This window comes from Panthera pardus, unplaced genomic scaffold (genome assembly GCF_024362965.1).
Source record: "Panthera pardus isolate Hobbes unplaced genomic scaffold, ASM2436296v1 HiC_scaffold_16, whole genome shotgun sequence".
Lineage (NCBI taxonomy): Eukaryota > Metazoa > Chordata > Mammalia > Carnivora > Felidae > Panthera > Panthera pardus.
In genome coordinates, this window is record NW_026526721.1 from 68,001,270 (window position 1) to 68,018,026 (window position 16,757).

The window sequence follows — 16,757 nt, forward strand, 5'->3', positions numbered from 1 at the left end:
CTGAGGTCTTTCCTTCCTCTGTAAACTAGGGGCTAAATCCCTCCATTATAAACCTCCATGAGGACTTAAATGAGAGACTGGCCCACAGTAGGTTCCCACATGTAGTGGTTATTGGAGAATACAAAGCAGATCCCACCAGGATTAATCCTTGGGTCTGGAGGCATTCATCCACCCCTAGGGCCACTTGTGCCTTCTCCTCCTGCTCCTTTCTGCCCTGCCCCCCCATTTCTGGCTCTCAGAGCCCCTGGACGAGGCTGCAGCACCAAACTGCCAGAAGAAGCCTAATTCACAGTCAGGGAGGTTTCCCCAGACAGGCGACCAGGACAGGAGGGCAGGAGGGTAGGGGACGGGCACAGGCACACTCCTCATTCCTATCCCCCCAGGCCCAGGCCCAGGCCCAGACAAAGCTCTCCCCTGTGGTCCCACCCTCGCAAGGAGAGGAGTTTGTGAAGTGGAAACTGCTTCAGACATTTAGCCCAGTGCCACAATCTCAGAGCAATCCTCTCTCTCAGCAGGACCAGGCTGTGAAGTGTAATTAAAGCCATGGGTTAATTAGGAGTGGCAGCCATCTTGCCAAGAGGAGCCCCTCACTGACACGCCTCTGGCATCCAGAGCTGTCATCTCAGAGGTCCAGGACGCAGGAGCCATACCACCTCTCCTCATCCTCTTCCTCTTCCACCCCTCCACCTTAGCCCTAAAGATCTCCAGCTAAGTCACGCTGTTTTAATTTCTCTTACAATTCATACTTGGGAGGCTCTTCCTGAAGTTTAACTTAAAGCCACCCTTCTACAGATCGACAGTGGGAGTGGGGGAGAACCGACATGGATATGAGTTAGGGCTTCACGGAAGGTGCCCTGAGAAGTGTCCTGAGAGAAAGGCAGGGCCTTGCACCCCACCCCACAACCGTGAAGAGGAGTTGGCGTGAGGATCCTACAGGATCCAGCCGGGGATGGAGGCAATGTGATGGACGAACAGGAATGGGAAATGGAAAAACATATTGGTAGGAAGGAGGAGAGAGCGAGCTGGGAGGTCGTGGGCCAACCTGGGTTGGAGGCCTGGACTGGCTTAATAGTTATGTAATATTTCTGTGTCTCAGTTGCCCCCATCTATAAAATGGGGGTAATAAAGCCATACCTACCCCTAAGACTTTCATGAGCTAAAATACACAGAGCAGCTTTTTAAATGGCCTGGCACATACAGAGAAAGACAGATACCATATGTTTTCACTCTTATGTGGATCCTGAGAAACTTAACAGGAACCCATGGGGGAGGGGAAGGAAAAAAAAAAAAAAAAGAGGTTAGAGTGGGAGAGAGCCAAAGCATAAGAGACTGTTAAAAACTGAGAACAGGGGCGCCTGGGTGGCTTGGTCGGTTAAGCGTCCGACTTCGGCTCAGGTCATGATCTCACGGTCCGTGAGTTCGAGCCCCGCGTCGGGCTCTGTGCTGACAGCTCAGAGCCTGGAGCCTGTTTCAGATTCTGTGTCTCCCTCTCTCTGACCCTCCCCCGTTCATGCTCTGTCTCTCTCTGTCTCAAAAATAAATAAACGTTAAAAAAAATTAAAAAAAAAAACAAAACAAAAAAACTGAGAACAAACTGAGGGTTGATGGGGGGTGGGAGGGAGGGGAGGGTGGGTGATGGGTATTGAGGAGGGCACCTTTTGGGATGAGCACTGGGTGTTGTATGGAAACCAATGTGACAATAAACTTCATATATTGAATAAATAGATAAATAGATAAATACATACATACATACATACATACATGGCCTGGCACAACACAAACTCTCAGTAAACTCTAGGAAATTTTCTTAACAACCCCATCCTCTTCCACAAATTGCTCAGAATCCTGGGGCTTCTTCCTTCCCGCTTTCTCTCAGACTAACTCCTTCTTTTCCATTCTCGTGGCCTCTCTGCAATCCTGGCACTGTGATCTCGTCTCCTCCCCACCCTCGTCACAGGCCTCCCTCTCCCCCACCACATCCATCTCCAGCTCACCAGGCTGCTCTGCAGAAGGGCCGGTGTGTTTGGTACCCTTAGTTCCCAGGTACTTTTCCATACGTCCTGCTTTACTCAGAGGAGCTCATTTAATTCAGTTCCCACAACTGCCCTCTGAAGCAGGTATTATGGCCATTTTACAAATGAGGAAACCGAGCCTCTGAGAGGAGAAACCATCTGCCCAAGGTCACTCTGCAAGTATACGGTGGAGCCAGGATTCAAGCCCCGCTGTGTGGCTCCAGGCTGCCTTCCGCACCAGACTCCTCAGCAAAGCATCTGAGGCCTTCAGCAGATGGCTGCCCTCACCTGTCCCAACGCAGCCAGATGCTTGCCCATGCGAGATAGGCCAGCCCCCTGATGCACACCTCTCATCTTCACTTGTGTCTTACCCTCAAGGAGTCAAAGAGCAAGAACAGGAAAAAGAAAAGGAGAGGCTGTAGGAATGAGAGGGATTTGGGAAAGAGAAGAGCGGGAAGGGGAAAGCATGCTGAAAGGGAACTAATGTGGTATCCAGAGGTTTGGGGGCTTCTCTGGTGGGCCTTCAGCTCTGCCTCCAGTTTAGCTTCTGTCTTCTCCATCAGGGCATGGGATTCCACGGAAAGGAAAGAGTGAGAGGAGCCTCGGGCACAGGAGGCCCAAGCTGGAGGCTGGCGCAACGGCTGTAAAAAACTCCAGCTGCTCCAAATGCATTCAAGCCACTTGGCCCAGCCGCACACCCAGGGTACATGCAGATGAGGCTCGGACAGCTGTGGGGATCTCCCAGGAATCCTGACAGGATCCTGGCCAGCACGAGAGGGGCTGGGAGGCCTCAGGCAGGCCACAAAGCCCTCACTTCCAGAAACGGGTCTGGGGTGGATTCTGTCAACCACACAGTGGGAAACTCAATGTGCTGTCCGAGAAAAATTCCTGAAAAGACTATAAACAAATGGTGGTGGGCACTTTGAGAAAGGCAGCTAAGATCATAGTCAGGAAGTGTGTGTTCAGTAATAAAGTCCTGTCAGGCAAAGCTCATCTTCTCTGTTGACAGGGTCACCAGGCTGGTAGACGAGGGAAATGGGGTTTGCCGGTGTAGCTGATCTTGAAACCATCTGACAAGCTCTTCAAGAAATTGTTGCATATAAGCTAGAGAAAGGAACCTAAAAGGTGAAGAATTAGTAGCACACAGAGCTGGCTGTACAATCTTACCCAAGGGTGCCTACCGATGGTTTGAGTCCCCTTGGATGGAAGCAGCCAGGTACTTACAGGGCTCTGAACTATCCCACTGCATTCAATACCTTATCAGTTCCTTGGATCGATAGATGGGAAGCATTTGAAGGTGGGAGTTATTAGCAGATATATTGGCTGTCAGAGACAGAATCTTGGATTTTTTTTAAATTGTATCTTTAACCAGTCTCTACACCCAACGTGGGGTTCAAACTCACAACCCTGAGATCAAGAGTCATGTGTTCTACCGACTGAGCCAGCCAGGCACCCCCAGAATCTGAAATATTTTAATCAGCTAGAGAGAGGGGCTGAATTTAGACAAGATGAAATGAACTAGGGAAAAACGTAGAGTCTCAAACATAAGACCAGAAAGACTACAGCGCTGTTATGGGTTGAACTGTGTCCCTCTAAAAGTCACATGTTTAAGTTTCAATCCCCAGAACCCCAGGATGTGACCTTATTTGGAAATAAGGTTGTTGCAAATGTAATTAGTTAAGATGAGGTCATACTGGAGCAGGGTAGGCCCCTCATCACATATAACTGGTGTCCTTACAAAAGGGGAAATCTGGAGACAGGTGTACAGGGAGAATGCCATGCAAAGAGAAAGGCAGAGATTAAGGGGGTGCTTCTATAAGCCAAGGAATGGCAAGCACTGTCAGGAAACCACCAGAAGCTAGGGGAAGGTTCTCCCTCAGCCCTCAGAAGGAACCAAACCTAACAACATCTTGATCTCGGGCTTCTAGTCTCCAGGACTGTAAGACAATACACTTCTGTTGTTTAAGCCACCCAGTCTGGGGGACTTTCTTACAGCAGCCCTAGCAAACTAAAGCAACACAAAGACATACTTAGAAGATGGGGCTGAGTTACAGATTATGCTAAAAGGGAGACCTAAGGGGAATGGTTGGCTGCGAGATCCGTGAAAGTCAGCAGGGCCACGTGGCTGCCAAAAATAGCCAGGGCAGAATTAAGGCTGCGTTAACAGAAGCTGTGGTAACTGGACACATGAGGGTGTGCTGGCCGGGCCTCACCTGGAAAACCAGATTTGGTCCTGGTGACCGCAATTTAAGACAAGTGGGAGGATGTTCAGAGTTCTGTGCCCAGAGATGAAGAGACAAGTCAGAGGAGCACTCGTGGAAGTGGGGAAGAGGTGAAGGCAATCGGTCTCCCATGCTGGATAAGCTCTGGCATGGAAGTGACCGGGTTTGCCTGGAACAGCCACATGGGAAGAGATGGGGCCCACAAGGAGAGACACAGACTTCAGAGAAATATAAGAACTTTCTATTAGACATTGTTGAGCAAAAATTGAATGGGCACCTTGTGGGGTGATGAGCTCTCTGTCTCTGAGGAAGACTCCGCCAGCTGACTGCTCAGTAGGGACCTGTAGAGGTGACCCTGGCCACTTCCATCTCCAGGAAGGACCCACTCCTATTCCCCTGCCTGGCTGACACCAGAAGCTCAGGCCCCTTACCCATGTAAAGTTAGAGGCTCCTGCGGGTTGTTTCGGCCCAAGACCTTTCATCGATGGCTTTGGCAGGCAAAATGGCATGCCGAGAGCAGGGAGTCTGGAATCACACACCTCAGAAGATCAGGTTCAGCGAGACGCAGGTGCACTGGAAGGATGAACTTGTTCATGCTCACAAGGATGGGCATGAATAGGGGTGGGAAGGAAAGCAGCCATGGCTCTCCATTGCCCAGGGAGCGAGGAAACTGGCAGCCCCAGGGTTCACCAACTCGAACTGGGTGGGAAGGCCCTGCTGGTGGGTGCTGAGGGGATACAGAGGAGGCTGCACCCAGGCCTCCCTTTGACCAACTCCTATGCTATTAAGACTGTTCCCAGGATGACCTGATACTAAGAGTGAGCATCTGTCTACAAGAGTTCTACTACTTCATTCCATCCTCCCTTAAACTAGTCCTCCCTCACTTCACAGTACAAAAAGGAGGCTCAGACAGGGAACGGAACTCATATGAAACCCACAAACAAAAACTGGGTTTGAACTCAAGTCTGTCTCATCCCAAAGCCCGTGCTCCTTCCAAGTTTCCACACTAAAGTGGAATGGGATGTAGAAGTGTCACAGGCACCCAGTAACAGAAAGAATAGCCTAGTGTGGTCTAAAGTAGAGTCTCAAACTTCAGCAGGCATGAAAATGGCCTAGAGGGTCTGTTTAAGTGCGGGTTGCTGGGCCCCAGCCTGGGAATCACTGAGTTACTAGATCTGGGGTTCAGTCCAAGAACTGTTGCATTCCTAACAGGTTCCAGGTGGTGCTGATGCTGCTGGCCAGGGACCTGCTCTGTGAACAACTGCTCTGGAGTAATCAGGAAAGGAAGCAGGTGTCCTCCAGACTCAGAGCCACGGAGAGATAAAGGTTCACTGCCGGGATCATCATCTGTCTCCAGTACAGGAGTCCCCCAGCAACATCCTGGGCAGCAAGACTGACAGCTGGTGCTGCTTCACCAGAACCCATCTGGTTGGGAAGATGCCCATTCTGAAAAAAACCCAGCTTCCTGTACTTTCTACTCTGGAGTCTTCTGCTTTTCCCGGGCTGATGAGCTGTGTTCTCTCCTATAGGAAGTCCTGCCCCTTCTGCAGTCAGCTAGCATGACCCCTAGGGTTTTCTCCCTCTCTAAATAAATGGACAGGTTCCCTTCACTGGAACTTTTGTGGCTGGGTTTCCCAAGCCCCTCCTGTTGCTGGCTGCCCTCCATGGAGCACACTGAAGTTGGTCAGGGTCCCCTCTAAGATCCATGTCCAGAAATGAGGACAGAATTACCGGGAGAACCCAATCTGGTTCCTGCACTTCTCTTAGTGCCATTTAAGATGGTATTGTTTTGAGCAAGCCCATCACCCTGTCAGTTCCTATAAAGCCTGTGCACAATTAAACCCCTCAGATCTTTTTTTCTTTTTTCAGGATCTGCAGCCAAACCAAGTCTTCTCCCACTCCCATCCCCCTTATGAACTTGAGTAATTAATTTGTGCAATCTAAATGTGACTTTCCATCTGCCCCTGTTAAATTTCATCTTGTTGGTTTAAACCCAGCATTCCAGTCTGTTGAGATCATTTTGAATATTTATTCTATCTTTTATAGGAGCTGCCCATCATAGTCCTGTCATCAACCAATTTGATAAGCTCACTTACACCAGTTTCATGCAACTCATGGATAAAAATGTGAAGCTTCATTTTTCAGAAGCTCACCTGCCACACACCATCTTCCCTTTGGGAATCCCTAATCATAAGATCAGACTTCCTATAGTCTAGGGAAGGTCCGTGGGCATGTCATTTCTTTCCTTGGCTGTTATTAACACCAGGCTGATGCGGTGTCTTTCATATGAATGCTGTCACATCACAACCTAGTTCTTGGTCATGGTCAGAATCAAATCACAAGGATAGTTTCGGTTGCTATCTCTCTATCTTTTGGGCAACAGTAATGTGAAAGAGGCAAGAATGCAAAAATGTATCCGAGCCTCCACTTTAAACAGTATTTGACATCCAACAGAAGTCAGGCTGCCTATCCCCCCATCATTACTAGAGCATGCCTCATCATTACTAGAGCATGCCTCCCTGGCAGCTTTATAAGCCATACTGGGCAAGTAGCATCCAAATCCTTCCGACTGGGTGGGGAAAATGCAATAGGGATATGTCAAACTTGGACCTGCTAAGCTGCAAGGCATGCTGGGATTTTGGCAGCTTGTCAGTGAGGAGGCATGTTTTCTGGCATGGGGTACCTGGAGAAAGGGGTGAAGACAGAATCAAGGAAGTGAAAAGGAAAATGGGGCCTTGACAAATGGCCACTCTGCTGCCACTCGTACGTGAGAAGTGTTCTTCTGCTGGAGAAAGACATAGGCTATGACCATGGGATGCTGAAGGAGCATTTGTGAACAATATTTTGATACCCTCAGCCAAGGGTGGAAAAAAGTAATATACACAGTTAAGAGTATAGGCTCTGAAGTCGATAGTCTGGGTTTAAATCCCAGCTCTACTACTTTTTAACCATGTGACCTTGGGCAAATTGTTTTCTGTCTCAAGGTTTCAGTTTCCTCTCAAGGTTTCAGTTTCCTCATGTGGCAAGTGGAGATAAAAATAATCCGTGCACATGAGGCACATGAGGATTAAAAGAGACAATGGGTATACAGAGTTTAGCGGACTGTCTGGTACATAGTAACAGCTCAATAAATAATAGCTGTTATTATGGAACAATAACTTGAAGGCACTGAAGGCTGATAGTTTCTGGGCTGGAGACGTGAAGAAGAAAAAGCTAAGCAGGTGAAAGAAGCAACTAAAGACACTGGGTTAGGAGCAGGAGAGACCTGGAGCTCACCTGGAGGTGGAGCTGAGGCATCCGGCCAGGGCGAGGATTCTGACCCCCAGGTCAAGTAGGGTGAAGCAGCCAGCTTGAAGCCTCAGAGGAGGTCAGTGAAAACAGTTTATTTTTTCAGCTCTGAATATGAAAACATTTTATTGCTATAGAAAGTCCACCAAAAATTGTCTAGATGGTCCATGTGAAAAAGAAGCATAAATATTCCACTTCTAGAAATCTGTTCTGAAATAATCATTTACAGGCACAAAGATTTATATACAAGGATGTTCACCGCAGCATTATTTATATTAGTAAAAAGTAGTTTACATCTTAGATGTCCAACCCACAGAGGATTCAGTAAATAAATTAGGGCACATCCATAGGATGGAATACTGGCAGCCATTAAAAAGCCCATTGGAGAAGAAGACTTAAGACGTGGGGGAAATTACCACAATATATTATTAAATGAAAAAGGCTACTTACAAAGTGACACAAACAGTACAATCACAATTTTGTTATATGTGTATCTAGAAGTAAACAAGCAACAGTGTTGAATGAATGTGCGTTACTGTTATAAATGCTTTTTAAGAAGAAACGATCTCAAAGAAGTTACACTAGAAGGGTGCTCCCACAATCAGCTTATAATACAAAGCCATTACATTCAGAACGCAGGAACACAAACAGTAGCTATGATCTGAATGCCAGGAGCTGTAGCTGGTGACTACTAGAAAGGACCTGGCTGTTTGGAAGGGCTGAGGGCAAAGAGATTGGGCACGCCATGCCATTGGCGTGCGGCCAGGGGCAGCATAAGAAAGAAGATTTAGGTCAGCGGCTCTCAACTATAGCTGCATATTAGAAGCGAAAAAAATATCAGTTGCTCAGGCTCCACACTCAGGGACTTTGACTTAATTAAAGTCTAGGATGGAGCTGGTCATCTATAGGTTGTCAAAGCTCTGCAGGTGATTCTAATAGACATCAGTGGATTCATATTGAACTGAGCCAAGCTACGGTTACCTGAATACAGAGGTCACTGGAGCCTTGCTCCCTGGACTGGGCCCCATATATCAAGAGAGACTCACTCTATAAGCTGGAGAGATGCTGAAATAGAGCAGGCAGCCCCCAGGTACCTGGTTTATGCAGGAAAACGACCCTCAGCCTTGAGGGGCTTTCACAGAAGTGCTCCTTGGAGCTGGGCTGTTTGGGAGTTTTTGCCACAAGGACACTGCTCTCCATTGAGGCTCCTGATGGGGCCCAGGTTACCAGCTGACTCCATAAATTGCAAGTACAGGTGGCTTTACAAACAGGAGAAGGGAAGGAAACAAAGATTGCGGGAAATCTACAGGGACCTGACTCTGCAGAAGCCAGAGCTGGTCTAGTGGTATTTTCCTCTTCTGTCCTGCTTTCGGGCAGAAACACACCCTGGTCAAGAGAGCAATGGGTAGACCTTAAAGGCAGTCTGTTCTGGGTGGATGAGGCCTCTCAGAGGGCTCCTGGTTTCCCCCAGGCGCCTTAAGGGAAGAGGAGCAGAGGGAACAAGCTGCTGGAAACAAAAGTTTGTGTTAAATGATAAGATCTCCCCCAGCTTCTCGATACAGGTATAGAGTTACCCAAGGCACCAAAAGAAGGGAAAGAACAGGCTTGGGTCGGTTGCTTTACACACTGGATCCATCCATCCCTGAATAATTAAGAACCAACTACAGCTCTTTTGTGCTCCTTAAAGGGGAGCTCCTGGGGGCCCCCTCAGGACAATGACTAGGGCAGTATGGAGGGAGTTTTGTCTCAGGTGGAACAGTGGGGTTGGCAGATAGGGACAGATCTAAATTGCCACCCCACCATTTCCCTAGAGACATTGACATTGTCTCCCTAGAGACAGAATTACATCAACTCCGGCAGAAGAACAGAGCTGCAGATAATCCAAAATGCTGGATGATCAAACCCTAACAGAGCTTTGCAATGCATTGCGTCTATTTGTACATGGATGTATGTGAGTATATTCACACTCTCTCTCTCTCTCTCTCTCTCTCTCTCTCTCTCTCTCTCTCTCACACACACACACACACACACACACACACACACACACACCCCTACTGTGCAGCAGATTTAGCTTCCAAATGATGTTTGGCTCAGGCAGAAGCTAAAGGGAGAAAGAATGCACTCTCTGAAGATACTGGCAGTCAGGTGGCTTATCAGCAGTGGGTCTGGAGGGAACTAGAAACTGGTCTTAGACTAAACATTCTCCACAAGTGATCCACAAAAAAGAGATTTTCCTGGAAAATGAAGAAGTGACTGTAATCTCCATTCAAGAGTGCTGACCTCAAGGGCCAGAAAGAGTCTTAGGGTTCATCTGACCATCTCATTTTCACAGATGGGGAATCTAGGTCTGGCAGAAGCTCTCAAGTGGGGCAGACTCCCTCATTTCTAACCCAGCCTCCCCTTTTGGGAATTTAAATCTATCCGCTCCAATTTGATCCTCGGGGGACTGACAAGCAGATGGTCACCAGCCATCCTCCAGTACCATCCCTTCCTATTGCAGAAGAGGCCAGCCAGAGACATTCTTGGTTCAAATGCAAAGCTATTCTGATAATATCGACAAGGCTTCAAATTCAAACGAGTTCCAGGTGCAAGTCTGATTAAGTCATCCTTATTAAGGCAGATCAATGAGGGCAGTGTCATGGCGCAACTCAGCACACACAGCATTGCCTATAAAGCTTTCACTTGCTCAGGAACAGCCCAACAGAATCCTTATCCTTCTGTTTCAAGTCAGACTGGAGGAGGGTGAACAGCCCAACTGTTGGGAAGTGTGCTCAAGGTCAAACTCTCCCGAGCCTGGTCTTCATTGCAATGGTTCCTCCTCCCGCTTTCCTCACTGTGCCCAGCAGCAAACTGGATAGGAAACCACCTTCTTTTTTTCCATTTTGAAGCTACCAAGTGTAGTCATTTCTCATTGGTGAGCCCCTGACTAATGTCAGGATTAAAGAGTGCATCCTGCAAGGTTTGGTTTTCATCTCTCATGCTCATTAAAGCAAAACACTACAGCAGAAGGGAGAAAAAGTGGCATGGCAGAGCCATAGAACATTCGGCACCCTGCTTCCCTTCCAGAACCCTACTCTCAGCTGGAATTTGCCTTGCTACTTTCTAGCATTCAAATCCGTTATTAGGGACATTTTTTCAGAAAGAAAATCTTGGGGGAGAATCTTCCATCTGAGACAGAGAATGGCATATGCAAAGATCCCCTTTCAGATTACCCATCATTGAGCCGTCTCTTCAGTGAAAGCACCCATCATCAAACCAAAAGGAGAAGGAGGTTCACAACAGTATAGCATTGTGAAATCCAGGTGTTGCCCACACAAGCTGTAAAAGAAGGGCTCAATTTGGTCAATTCAATGAAACTCCATTAGTCAAGCCACTTGCTTTGGCTTCTTTTCATACATTTAAGACCAAGTTAGTTAAGCTTTGTCATAGATTTAGATCAACTTAGTAGCATCTGAATTCAAATGCAAAGATCTGAATGTGAAGAAAATCCATCCATTAGAGGTAGCTATCTCCAACACATACACACACACACACACACACACACACACACACACACACACACCAGTCAATGAAGACAGGCTAGTGATCTAGGTGACTGGATGAGGCAAAGGATGGTCCCAGGACCCAGTGGGGTTCAGACCCTGAAGAATAAGTAACCAGCACTTCCTCCCTATAGTTCTCATTTCCAGATCTTCAGATGCCTGGCTTTGTCTCTGTGCACACCACAGGCACAAGGTAGTTGTTCAGCCCCGCTCAATGAGTGACAATCTGAGGAGCCCAGGGAAGATCTGAGGTGGTGGAACTCTAGCCCTCTCAGCATTCCCCACAAACCCAGGACTCCAAGTCCTTCAGACAACTCCACATTAGCTGTCAGATCACCCAGTCAAACCCCAAGGGGAAAGAAAACCCCAACAGTAAATTCCATCACAGAAGTTAAGGTAATGCTAGTAACTGTGTTCTCCTAGTCATACCAGTTCACCTCCATTCTGATCAGAGACATGCCTTGTGTATCCTCATATCCATATCTTCCAGCACAGTGCCTGGCACACAGTAGGTGCTTAGTAATAAATGGTGAACACAAGAGTTCACTATTATTGTTGGTCTCATCTATCCTGTACTTAGGCAATAACAAAGCTAACACTTGCAGATCTTGGGGAACATCTGGCAGCTGGGGGTGTGAGTCTCAGCCCTGTATCACTTAAGGTTTCCATGGTCCTTTGCCCTCTGTGCCCATTCTAGCACTTCAGTCTTCAATGAAAGTACTAAATTGGTTGATTATATGCTAGTGATCCGAGTTTCTACCTTGTTGACTTTCTATGGGATATAGGAGGGTTACCAAGATTAAGTATAAGAGTGTCAGGGCACCTAGGTGGTTCAATTGGTTGAGCACCCAACTCTTGATTTTGGCTCAGGTCATGATCCTAGGGTCGTGGGATCGAGCCCCATGTTGGGCTCCACACTGAGCATGGAGACTGCTTAAGATTCTCTCTCTCTCTCTCTCTCTCTCTCTCTCTCTCTCTCTCTCACCCTCTGCCCCTCTCCCTCACTTGTGTGCATGCCCTCTCTCCCTAAAAAAAAAAAAAGTGTCATGATCAATGCTGAAAATAATTGAACCCACAGCATCTTCCCCCCCAAGTGTACACACTCTACATACTCATCTTCAGCCTTGTCAGGCTAATCCTCCATAAACGTCTTCCATCCCTCTCCCCCTTGCTGGGGCTCCCCTTCTCCTTTTTAGACCCATACTCAGAGCTCAGGGCTTTCTGGATAATCCTTGGGATCCCTGAATATCTTTTCTCATCTAACCCCTGAATAAGATTTTACTACATTAGGGGAAGCAAAAAGTCATGGTTGGATTTGCTTCTTCTTCTTTCTTTCTTTTTTTTTTATTTTTTGCAGAGAACAAAGCTGGCTTATACTCACGGAGTTCTTCGGGTGCTGGGGAGGGAGAGGGAAGAGACCTGAGTTCCAGTCCTGGCTCTATGTCTGGAACCTTGCATCAATGGATGTGAAGTGCTCAGATTTATATAAGACAGATAAGTCCGTGACCTCAAGGAACTCATCATCTAGAGAACTCATCATAGTACCCCCAAGGTTCTGGGAGACATGATAACACGTACACACAAAGAGATCATGTTTCTTAGGATCTTAAGTTCTTGATCTGTAAATATAGGGGGTCAGGCTGCTCAAGAGCAGATATTGGTTTTGCTTGGACCATTTTATCTGGCCAGTTTGACTTTGAACATCCAGGTGTCCAGCCATTCTAACTAACTGCCTGATCAGCACATTGCTACCTGCTTGGCTTCTATAGGCATTGGAGTTTGTGACTTCCCTAACATGGACAATCTCTAAGCCATCTTCCAGGTTTGAGCCTCAGTAAGAAGTAACGAACAGAGTGGCTTTCAAACAAGCCAGGGAGGGTACACCAAGACAGAAAAGCGTATGCAATTCTCCCAGTCCCCAAAGGGACATGGCAATCCACAGAGCCAGGCTGGACCTCTCAGCTTCTTTGCCTTCCTGGTCTGGCTCTAGGAGAAGTGGAAAGGGAGCCCCTTCCTGGCCTTCCCTTCTCTTCTCCCACCCTCCCTTTACAGACAGCTGGTGGGCAGGGGGGCAGAGCCAACAAGCCCAGCTCTCAGTCCCACCTGAGTCCCAGAGCTTTCTTCAAACAGTCTTCTCCTACGCCCTAGGTCACCATTTGGCACCAAGCCCTTGCTGTTTTGTACGGCCTGTGCTTTTCCCCATTATGTTCTCCCTTCCCAAACACACACATACACACACGCGTCTTCTTTAGATCAAATTGGTGAATTTAGCAGCCTCTCTGGGCATGGGCTCAGCCCTGTACACCTTTGTATCTACCCACATGTAGTCTGGTGCACTGCACACAGTAGGCGCTTAAAAAGTGTTTGACGTCCAAGTGATAATAATGCTGGCTATTGTCAGGTCTGGAGGACAAAGGCTCTGGCACTGACTCCCTGGAAAGAGAACAGAGTTGGAAGCTCTGCCGCCCCCTCCCCAAACTGCTGCTGGCAGCTGTTGAAATCAGGAAAGGAGTTGCCCTCCTGCCCCTACACACACACACTTTCTTAACCTGGCATCTTCTTGCTGAGCAGGTCTCCCAAAAACAATGCTCACTGTCCTCTGGGTGACCAAGTGGCAAATTCCCTCTCTCTTTGATATTTTATCCCCCTTCCTCCTCTGTTGGGAGTCTACATTTGGGGCAGGGTACTGGTGGGTTTTCCCAAACTGTTTCTTAAGCAGTCCTCCCTTTCCTGGATGTGAGGTCCAGTTCTCAGGCTCAAGTTCCCCCCTGCCCCTACCTCAAGGTCACCTATCTAGGCTCAGAAAAGGTGAGAGGTCACTTTTAAACGTCAAGAAGAAATGGGGGGGGGGGGGGAGGGACGGCGGCGGGGTAAGTGAGGGGAATGAATGGGAAAAGACAGACTATGAGATGAGGGAGAGTGGGGGTGGGGAGGACGGAGTCGCAGGCGTGGAGGGCGTGTGAGAGGCGCCGCTGCTTTCAGAGCAGAATGAGGCCGAACTGGGAGGATGGGGAGAATAGGAAGCGGGGTGACTGGTGGAAGCAGACTGGAATCGCTAGGGGCTGAAGGAAAAGGATGGGGGTTGGAGGCACAGAAGGTAGGGTCGCGGTGGGGTCTAGACCCAGGCAAGCCTCCACGCGTCCAACCCCATTCGCGTTTGCTCAGGCACGGGACCGGGAAGGAGCGCGTCCCGAGGGTGGGCAGCCCTCTCCCAGCTCCTGCTCTCATCCCCGCCGCGGAAAGCCTGCAGAGCGTCGCGGGGGTGGGGGCAGAGACCGGCGGCTACCCGTCCCCGTCCGGCTCGGGGCCCACTCCAGCCCGGCGCGGCGGGGCGGGAGGAATGACCCGCGGACTCGGCACAGGGGGCTGGGGAGGAGGCAGGAACCGCGCTTCAGGTGGCTCCTCCTCGTTGTTTAAAGTTTGCGGCAGGCGGAGGAGCCGGCTCTGTCCTCCCACCGCCGCCGGCTCGCGGCTCCGCACGGCGGGGTCGCCTCAGCCTCGCCTTCTCCCCCGGCGCGTCCTACCGCCACTTCCCTGTCGGCTCCCGCCCCGCGCGGGTCCCGGATCCCCTCTCCTGTCTCCATCCCTCCCGGTGCCCGAGCGCCCCCCGCTCCCTCCCTCCGCGCTGGATCTCCCGCACGACGTGAGCGGAAAGTGAATGAGCAGCCCCAACCACAAAGACGAATTACCATGAGAAAAATAAATCGGGGAATCGCCGTCCGCGTCCCACGTTCCCGCCGCCGCACCCTTCTCCACCCTCCGAGGCGGGAGCGCGGGGCCCCCGGGTCGCCGCGTCTGGGCCCTGGCGGGGCACAGTTCGGGCTCCAAGGGGCCCTGCCAGGGCAGGGGGTCTGGGAAGAACCGGGTGGGGGCCGGGCAGGCGGGGACGTCCGCGAGCGCGAGATTTCACACTCCGAGCGGGCCACGCGTTCCCACGCGCCTCGCCGCCCGCACTCTCCTTCCCTCCGGTTTACTCGTCGGCCCTCGGTGAGCCTCCATCGCGGCACCAGTCTCAGCTCCTCTGCCCCGCGCTCTCTCAGCCTTTCATTCGTCCGTCCCCTCCTCCAGGCCCGGGCGGCGGGTCCCCATCACGGCTGCTGCCCAGACGCACCGGCCGCGCGGCCAGACCAGGGCCCCGCGCAGCCGGGACCCGGAGCGGGCGGTCGGCGGGAAAGCGGCAGCGCGGAGGGCGAGGATGCCCGGGGACCCCCTTCTCCTCCCGCCCGCAGCCTCCCCCACCCGGTTCCAACTTGCTAGCTCCTCCGGGCCCCTACCCCTCTGCCCAGCCGAGTTGCTGAAGTTTGCAACTTGCAGCCCCAGCCCGCTCAGGGGAAACGCCCGGGGCTCCCGGGACTCACCTCCGGGCTGCGGGCACAGGTGCCCTGCTCTCGGCGGCTCCCGGCTCCCGGCGGCACGGAGCAGCGGAAGCCAACCAGGAAGGCTGGCGGCCCGTCTGGGAATGGGCGGCCGCGCTGGAACAGCCCCCGGCCCTGGGCTCGGCGCTCCCCTGCAGTCCCGACCCGGGCCCCGCGCCGCTGCGCTCGGGCTCCTCCAGCAGCCGCTGGACGCGCGGCCGACCCGCCCGGCTCCGTGGAGCTGGGCTCTGGCAGCAGTCCCCGCGCTCCAACTAGCTCCCGACCCGGAGCGCGGGTGAGAACGGGGAGGAGACGGAGGAAGCCGAAGAAAGGGGGGAGAGGCGGTGGGGGGAGGAGTTGGGAGAGAGCGGAGGGAAGGAGGGAGCGGGAGCGAAAAGGAGGAGGGGGTTGGAGAGGACCTGCCGCGGCCGGCGCTTCACCCGCCAGCCCCGAGGCGCGCGGAAGAGCGCGAGGGGGCGCCCTGCATCTCAATGTCCCCAGGCTCGGCCCGACTCCCGCCCCTGGCCTGCCTAGTGTGTGTCACCCAGTGGGTGGACACAAGTCCCGCTCCGCAGCCGGCATTCGGACGACGAGACCCAGGTCCTCCTGAGCCCTTGCTACCTTTTGCCACATCCTGCCTTACTGTCCTCGGTGACCCCATCTCGAACCTGACTTCCTCTAGGGGCGTCAGCCCACCAGAACCCTACCCACCCCAACCCTTGGCGCCTGAGAAAAGTCTCCCTTCCCCCCGGCTCCCAAATTCCCCAGCCCTATTAGCTAGGGACGATCTTCCTGCCTGTGGATTTAAACGGGGGAAGGAATCGCGTACAAAACAGGGGAAATCTGGTATAAATTGCGGTCGAAGACGAGGCTGCTGGGCTGGACTGGAAAACCAGAACTGGCTGGATCAGGGTTAACTTTACCAGCTACACGACCTTGAGGGAACCTCTCCATGCCTCGGTTTCCCCAACTGTAAACTAGGGCTGGCAACACCTACCCTCAGAACGATTTGGGGAACAAGTAGGGGCTGTAGTGAGTAAAAATATCCTCAAGGAACACTGGGAGGACATCCAGGAGATTAGCGATCCCGGGAGGCAGAGGAGTGCTCTCGGCTGAGAGAGAAGGGTTACGGCGATCTCACCGATCAAGGCTGAAATGTTTACAAGTTTAAGCATCTAGTGTTTCTGAAGGCAAGAACCGGGGAGGGAGAGACGGGGGGCTTCGAATCCTATCTGCCCGGGCTGCAAGAGGGATGGGAAGGGAGCCCTCTGCTGAACAAAAAAAGGTATTTTAAAATTAAAAAGGTGACCTAAGAAAAGAAAACGAAATAATGAAGGA

General features: G+C 51.0%; 1 protein-coding gene across 2 annotated transcripts in view; it reads right to left on the reverse strand.

Moving 5' to 3' along the window:
- Window positions 1-15,806, reverse strand: part of SEMA5B (semaphorin 5B) — a 120,808-nt gene extending 105,002 nt beyond the window's left edge. Inside the window, exon 1 of one of the 2 annotated variants that reach the window (XM_019448590.2) lies at window positions 15,423-15,806. The gene's annotated coding sequence lies outside the window, so the exon portion shown is untranslated. The remainder of the gene's footprint in view (window positions 1-15,422) is intronic. The other variant, XM_019448591.2, reaches the window with a different exon arrangement.
- Between the last annotated feature and the right edge of the window lie 951 nt (window positions 15,807-16,757).